We start from the raw sequence: 8,704 nt of genomic DNA, 5'->3' as shown, positions 1-8,704 counted from the left end.
GTGGAAGCACATTGTGTGGGCCTGATCCCTGCCATACCAATATTGCTGTGTGGGTGTCAGTGTGTGTGGTCATGTATTACTTATTGTTGTGGGGACACAAATTTGTTTACACACTCATATTGTGAGGTCTCGCCTACTTTATGGGGACAAAATGCAAGGTAAATCATTCAATTTTAGGGTGAAGGCTTGAGTAAGGGTTAGGGTAAGGTTCAGGCAGGGACTTGTGATGGGTAGAGACAGGATAAGTCTCCAGGAATTTAATGTAAGTTAATGTAATGTCCCCAAAAGTGATGGAAACACAACGTGTGTGTGTGTGTGTGTGTGTGTGTGTGTGTGTGTGTACGTGTGTGTGTGTGTGTGTGTGTGTGTGTATGCGCGCGCACGTGCATGGGGTTAGGGTCAAATGTTGGATGCATTTTGGTGTTTCATTGTTTTGTGAAATGTTTACATTGTTTATTTGTTGTTTATTTATTTGTTCATCCTTGTTGTACTAATACAACTTATTATAGAATAACTTGGCATTTTACTACCCTTGTTGCACAGTGTTGCCTTGAAGCAACAAACCAATATCTGTTTGGGGGGGTCAGGGTGTCAAATTTTATGATTGATATATTATTAGGGACCCTAAAGCTCCCCCAAAATAGGGAGAAATATTTTTTTCCCCCAAAATTAAAAAGTCATGCAGTAGAGGGTTAAACCTTTGAATATAAAAAAAAATGATCACACACTGTCAGCTCTATCATTTACTTTATTACTGCTCTTGTGGAAAAGCCATAATGTTTAAAACATTAGACATCTCAGCACAAAAAACTAACTTGTCAGGCTAACCATTGTTCAGTACAATTCTGTGTTATAATACAATGGATTATTCATAGTCACTCAGGTATTCAGGCTACTTTCTCTTAACGTGCACACACTGTCAAACGATGAGCTGCCCTACATATTCATCCTTCACATTCAAACAGTCCAGTAGCCATGTTCATGCAGACATATTAATGAAAACAGTATTATCTTTGCTCATAATTTCTTTATCTTTGCTCATAAATGCTTCTCCTGCTGCTTTTTTTGGCTGCTTACGGTGCTACACTGCTCGGTCTGCTTTGCCAGCCTAGCCTCCTCCTGTCCTAGTTTTTTGTTGTCATACCTCTCTGGATTGTCTTCTGTACATTTCATGCATTCCACTTCAGTGTCAGGAATCTGCTGAGTATTGTTTAGAGGGGTTGTTAGAGAGTCACTGTGCTCCCAGCTGAATCGTCTTTCTGCTGCACTTCACTACAAAGCTTGACAAAAAATTATAGCCTGAAACAATGCATGTGTCTAATTTTTGCATGTGTTTTGAAAAACTTCATCTAATGAAAGACTCATGCTCTACCTCTCATAAATGACACTTATATGTGGATTGTTTCCCCCTGAAGATGCGCTATTGTGAGATAATTGGAAGGAGAAACTGAGACGTCAGGTGAGCGAGGTGCCTATTAGCTCATACCTCCTTTTCAAAATGACAAATATTATCCTCCAGTGCTTTTATCAGGACTGAAGTATCCCAGTGTGTACTGAAAAAAATGAACACGAACATTTCCACAAGAATTCAAGGTCACCAAAGTATGAATGTGGCTGACAGCCATGATCCTCTTGATTTCTTACGAAACGCTACCAGCAGGCCAAATTTCTTGACATATGCTGGTGAAATTGGTGCAGAAATCCATGGCTGGCAGAGAGTGTACTCTGAAGTTGTTGTTTTTTTATAGTTATTGGGTAGGTTTTTGTGAAAACTCAAAATATAGCCCCAGCATATCAAATATTCTTGTTAAGTGAAAGTTGTGTGATGCTAGTTAGCGGACATTAGCATGCTAAACCAAACCGTATTCAGCATCATAAAACTGTGAAACCAACTTCCCCAACACTATAGCTGTACACTTGTTCACACATACAATAACCATGCTTTTTGCAGGCATATATAAATAATGTGTTAGAGAAAATACAGAAAAACTGCCACAGAAAGTTGGCGCTAATTAGAATGCAGCAAAGTAGACACTTAGCCGATGTAAATTGTGCCTTCACATGAGCTGAAAGGCATCTTGAGATCTCAACATGCAGTAAGGGTGACTAATGATAGCAGAAGTAGCATGAAATTTGGGAGGAAGCAATATGTCAGTTAATAGTGTTTTTTAATGTCTTTTAAATTTCACCTCCATTTAGCTTGTTCTTCATTGCTCATTATAGACACCACGAACATTTGTTTTTGCACATGGTTAGTTTAGTCTAAAATGGATGAAACAAAATGATATTTTTTGCACAGCAATCTTGCAAAGTTGCAGATTTCTCTAGTGATGAACAAAGTTTAAGCTGCGCTAGTATGGCCTTCTGGTATAAATAGATGTAATGGAGCTAAAATCTGATTTTACTTCATTCCTGCTCCTGGGCACCACAGCTAAATATACGACTGCCATCCAAACGTGTCCTATTACTGTCTTCCAATCTCTAATTCTGCTGTGCTAAATCAGTCCTTCTGTCTCTTATAGTCGCAGGGAGTCTTACTAATTACCATTTCAAACCTCCACTTTGGCTTCCATGTTCCCTCATTATATCTGATGGGGAGTCTGGCCTGTTTGGGAAAAAGGAAACAAGCCTTCAAAGCCTAAACAGAGCTCAAGTGAAATTACATAGTGCTGCTCAGAACCACACACCGATAAAGAAACAATAGTGGGTTTGGTGGTTAAAGAAAAAAAAAAAGCAGACAGGCAGACATGCACCATCTTGTTGTGTATATACTTCATAATGTTGCATATATGCAGTCAATGCAAAACAAATCGGCTCACAGCAAAATAATTACGACCACGCTCTCTAGTAAACCACAGAGGGAATGAATTATGTATAACTAACACTGACTACCAATCACGCCGCACATGTCTGCTGCCTACCTGTTGTGCTTTTCAGTGTAACAAGATGAACTCGTGCTGTGAAATTATTCAGGAGGCCAAGGCAATTTCATTTAGTCCTCTGCATCTTAATAGCATTTCACTAGTTTGGTTTGTCAAACAAATCCTGCTTTCCCAAAACTTCTTGATGGATTAGACAGGCTCTTTTCACTGAGGCTTGCAGCACGTTAGTCTACATAGGCTACCTGTATTATACTCTAGCTAAACCTGTAAGAGGATTTTCATAATAGAGAAAAAACAAGGTGTTTACCTTGTGTACAAAAGAGAAGCATATCAGGAGAGTGAAATGTGTACTAGAGGAAGTGACATCTTTACTGGTTAATTTGCATTTAGCAAGTCTACGGTGAGCTAGCATTTGAAAATGATTATATTGCATAAAAACGAGGATCTTCTTAGAACTGTGTGGGTTGTGAGTCCTGCTCTTCTTGTGAACTACTTACCAAGACATATGGTGTCTCTGACCTGCAGGTGTTGAGCTGCAAACCTGCTGGAGTGAAATCACGCTGTCACTGCAGATAATTACACTTGGCTCAGCTGCAGTTTCCTCTGATGATGCTGTTGTTGTATTTTTTCTTAAGTGAATTGTTATTAGCTCTCCCTTAACAACCTGAGTAGAAAACCAGTGATAGTAACAATATGGGTTTCATGCACTGTGCAGCTAAAGAGGGAGGATATAGGGAAAATAAGTGAGAAATCTCATCCTACTCACCCAGTAATCCTTTAAAGAGGGCTTTACTGCCTCTCACTGCCAAACACTTTGATACATCCCTTTTGAAAATAACTGGGAAAGAGGCCGGAACAGAGTCGTTTTAAAGGGATTTTGAAATAGAGATTTGTGGTTATTTCACATCCATTTTCAGCATAAAAAACTTAAACTGATCTACTGTATATTAGAGGTAATGAAACTTGTTTGGGAAAATGAGATTGCTCAGCAACATCTAATGGCACTTCTTGAAAGTTTCTTTATGCCGTGTTACTCTTTCTTCACTGTGCTCGGTCACTTATAATCTGGACATAATCATCAATCTCTAGCGCTAATCTAAGTGCTCAGATTTGACTGTATTCAGATTCTTTTAGGTTTTAATACTTTGTCAATACTGCATTATGAGTAGAAATGTTGCACACGTAGTGGAAGCATATATCTTTTAAATAAGACTATTAATACTTAAATGACTACTCGCTAATACAGAAATGTGATGCAGGCTTTACCATTAAGGCTGATATTATTGGATTATTTTTGCCATTTTTATTAAAGTGGCCTTAATATGTTTCACATAAGTGCAGGGCTTACAGGGCTTATTTCAAAAATTAATCTAAGTACCCCAGAAACTAAAAGGAAGCCTACAGGTTGAGAGTGATCTGTTGGGGTGATTGGATTGTCCTGTTAAAAAGACGAACCAAGACAAAGGTTCTTTGTCACATGGCTAATTAAAATCTGAGCCTTTTACCCTGATTGGTCAGGCGACAGGCTCTAAAGGGGTTTTGGTGGTTCCAAATTTCTTTCATTGACAGATGATAGAGGCTGCTGTGCTCATAGAAACCTTTAATGCTGTGCCTCTGTATTTTTCCTCTGTAAAGACAATTCCTTGGACTTCATGGCATGGTTTGTGCTCTGATATGCAATTGTCAACTATGGGACCTTATATGGACTGGTGCCTTTCCAAATCATGTCCAATTAACTGAATTTGCCAAAGCTGGACTCCAATCAAGTCGTAGAAACATCTGACAGGTGATCAGGGGAAGCAGGATGCACCTGAGCCCAATTTTGAGTGTTATAGCAAAGGCTGTGAATGCTTATATATATGTGATATTTTTGTTTTGTATTTTTAATACATTTTCAAGAATTTCAAACAAACTTTTTCACTTTGTTATTATGGGGTATACGTGGAATATGGACTAAGTGAAGTGCTGTGAATTGTTTCTGTAAATAGTCCTGTCCTTCCTCATGAATAATGGGTTTCCTTCTAGTGGTTCTGATTTGACTTGTGTCATTTTTCAATTTCACTTTGCTCAGCTGTTTTTTGTGTTTTTGTTTTAGTTTGTTTGCTTTTCTTCAACAAGAAAAGTCATTAAGGTCGGCCTCTCTACATACTTGCATTTAGGTCATCTCAACATCCCTCCGCTCCTAAATGCTTGGTTTCCAGTGTTTTTTCCCCACTCCTTTGTCTTATTGATGTCAACTGGAGTGGAATTCCTTGAACGGTCAACTCCACAGCTGAGCACAGCATTGTTCAGTGTTGCTTGAGTTTAATTTGTCAGTTTTTACAAAAAATATTTTACTAGCACATGTTTGTCTCAAAGCAGAGCTTTTAAAAGGGCACTCATTTAACAAATGATGCAAAGCTGTAGTTCATGGCTGCACAGACTAGGTGGGAATCTCCAAGAACGCCCTTTTTCTAGGAAATCTCACTGTTGTCTGGAAGGATCACAAATAAACAGCATAAACACACAACACAAGTCAAAAGTCTGGACATACTTACTCACTGTGTGTCCAAACTATATATATATATATATATATATATATATATATATATATATATATATATATATGTATATGTGTATATATATATATATATATATATATATATATGTAACGGGTGTATTAAAAAATAATTTATATTTCACCAAAGATCCATCCTGCAGTGTTATCTTGCTTTGTCAGTATTGGTTATGTATATGTGTTTATTTATAAATGTTTATTTTCTGTATTTATATTTTGGGAGCTTTTATTTTGTTTATGTTTGTTATATATGAATATAAATACATTTTAGCAGTATTATTTGGTAATTGGATTTGTTGTGATGTTGCACCTCAGTCGCGTAGAGGCCCTGCTGAGGAGAGGTGTTCATGGTAAATAGCCTGTATTTATATAGCGCTTTACTAGTCCTTAAGGACCCCAAAGCGCTTTACATATCCAGTCATCCACCCATTCACACACACATTCACACACTGGTGATGGCAAGCTACATTGTAGCCACAGCCACCCTGAGACGGTTTATCCTTCAAGCTCGGGTCCTCTACCAGAGGCCTGGGAGCTTGAGGGTCCTGCGCAGTATCTTAGCTGTTCCCAGGACTGCGCTCTTCTGGACAGAGATCTCCGATGTTGTTCCCGGGATCTGCTGGAGCCACTCGCCTATTTTGGGAGTCACCGCACCTAGTGCTCCAATTACCACGGGGACCACCGTTACCTTCACCCTCCACATCCTCTCGAGCTCTTCTCTGAGCCCTTGGTATTTCTCCAGCTTCTCGTGTTCCTTCTTCCTGATATTGCTGTCATTCGGAACCGCTACATCGATCACTACGGCCGTCTTCTTCTGTTTGTCTACCACCACTATGTCCGGTTGGTTAGCCACCATATACGCATATATATATATTTATATATATATTTATTTATTTTAGGGGTGCAACGATACACAAAATTCACGGTTCGGTTCGGTTCGATACTTTGGTGTCACGGTTCGATATTTTTTCGATACAAGGAAAATGTTCATGCCTTTTTAATTTGTCATTTATTAAAATTATAAATATATATTTTAACTCAAAAGTACAGTTTTTAAATTTAACCCTAACCCTTGTGCGTGTTTTTTATTTTGACAGCGAATGCGCACCTGCGGACCACTTATGTGCAGCCCTGGTTATTTAGCTCGTCATATTGCAGCCACAGAAATTCTTTTGTCCATGAAACCATAAAGCTGCACTTTCTTTTTGCCTTATAGTCTGATTTGTCATAACTTCTCCGTTTTGTGGTAAGCTTTTCTTTGGCTGTCACTTCTTCACCCTGACCTGTCTTATTTGGCTCAGCAGAACTAAAATATATATCTGTCTGTGAAGGTTCTCAGTCATCCAGGTCATCGTAGTCAAATATATATCCTGCTGCTTTTACACACGCACTCACATAAGCTCAGCGATTCTCTGCGATCAACCTCTCACATGTTTAAGCTTGCTGCGGGAGATTTCACTTGTCATGTTTGCATAGTAAGCTAACAATTAATAAGACGATGTCAGAGGAATTGGTGCACAAATTATCATCACTCACAGATCAGTGCTGTTGCTCTCTATACACAGTTCGCGCGATTGCAAAGTGAAAGCAAAAAAACAAGCGCAAATTCAAACGCGATTTCAATATGTCACATATTGACAGTGGCTCACCGATGCCAATGACATAATTACCCAGCTACATTTCTGAAAGAATGTAAAAGCATTGACATATATTTTTCCTTCCTACAATAGCCCGACGGGCAGGGCAGAGATAGATTTTGGTAAACCGACTGAAAAAAATCGCTATCCCCAGGACGTCGGGCTAGCGATATTGCGAGCCCTGTATCTGATTGAGGAATCACTCATCTTTGTAAAAGAGAGTTTATTACAGAGAAATGTCTCTTTCCAAAATAAAAGCTATACTATCCGCTTGTTCTGGGCTATATTCTCAGCAGCATATTAAACATATAAGGAGAATCATGTGCTAACAGCTGTCTAAATGACTCGGCTAAAGTTAGTAGCATGCTTGTTGTTTTTGTCTTTGCACTAGGATGATGTCGGCGTAAATGTGCAGTCATATTCGTTGTGTTCCCACTAGTGCTTTCAGGTTAATCTCGTTGAAATGACCTTAACGCCACAACACGGCAAATCTCTGTTAACAAGCTACCGCCGATCGCCCCGTGCATGGGGCTAGACGGCCAACACGTTAACGAGCTAACTGCGCTAACACACTAGTTCCCACCCATGTAATTGAGCATTGCGTGGCACATCCAACATACTGTTTTACTTTAGTCCATGACTCGCTTACCTTCAGGGTCATACGTCACATGAAAACCAAAATAATTCCAAACGCCAGATCTGAATGAGGGTGAGGGAGGTCCATGTTACAAGGAGAGCTTAACTTCTGTCTCGCTAGCTTGCCCTGCGCTCTTCCTTCTGACGATGCTGTCTGTGTTGAGCGCTCAGTGAATCTGCGTTCGACTACTCCGCCCAGGCTGCACTGTCGAGCCTAGGCGGAGTAGTCGAACGCAGATTCACTGAGCGCTCAACACAGACAGCATCGTCAGAAGGAAAGTTGATAAAATAAATTACAAATGTTGTATTGTTCGATACATATGCGTACCGAACCGAAAGCACTGTATCGAACGGTTCAATATCCATACGAATATCGTTGCACCCCTTTAATATATATATATATATATATATATATATATATATACATATATATATATATACAGTCACTTTAAAAGGTACACAGTCACTTTAAAAGGCACACGTTTGACACGTTTGTCAGTTGTTCTGGGTTGGACCCTTTTTGTTTTCAGACATATCGTAAGTCATCATAACAGAGATTCAATATTGGGGTTGCTGCTTACACGAAACTTTGACCCTACCATCTGGATGTTGCAGCAGTAGCTGAAGCTCATCAGGCCAAGCAATATTTTTCCACTCTTCTGTTGTCCAGTTTGGAAGCTTGTGTGAACTGTAGCCTCAGTTCCCCAGTGTGGTCTTCCACTGCTGTAGCCCATCTGTTTCAAGGTTCAGTATGCTGTGCATCCAGAGATACTCTTCTACAGTATTCTAACCTACTGCATATTTTGTTTGTGCTTATTTGAAATCATCAAGGCATTTTCCCCCAGAGAACTGCCGGTCACTGAATAGTTCCTTGTTCAACCCTAGAGACGGTTGTGTTTTCATAAATACTCAACCTACCACACTCAAGTCACTTAAATCAGCTTCCTTCCTCATTTTGATGTTTGAGTTTCAGCAGGTTGTCATGACATGAG

General features: G+C 39.4%; 1 long non-coding RNA gene across 1 annotated transcript; it reads right to left on the bottom strand.

The window, feature by feature from the left end:
* Window positions 1-729: 729 nt before the first annotated feature.
* Window positions 730-3,820, bottom strand: LOC309690760. Its single transcript, XR_014271807.1, has 3 exons — window positions 3,649-3,820; window positions 3,380-3,426; window positions 730-2,605 (listed from the first exon to the last, which is right to left on the bottom strand). It is a non-coding gene; the product is annotated as an uncharacterized lncRNA (long non-coding RNA).
* Window positions 3,821-8,704: the final 4,884 nt, after the last annotated feature.

Source organism: Aulonocara stuartgranti, assembly GCF_965226115.1.
Source record: "Aulonocara stuartgranti genome assembly, chromosome: 16".
Lineage (NCBI taxonomy): Eukaryota > Metazoa > Chordata > Actinopteri > Cichliformes > Cichlidae > Aulonocara > Aulonocara stuartgranti.
This window is presented reverse-complemented; position numbering and strand designations above follow the sequence as displayed.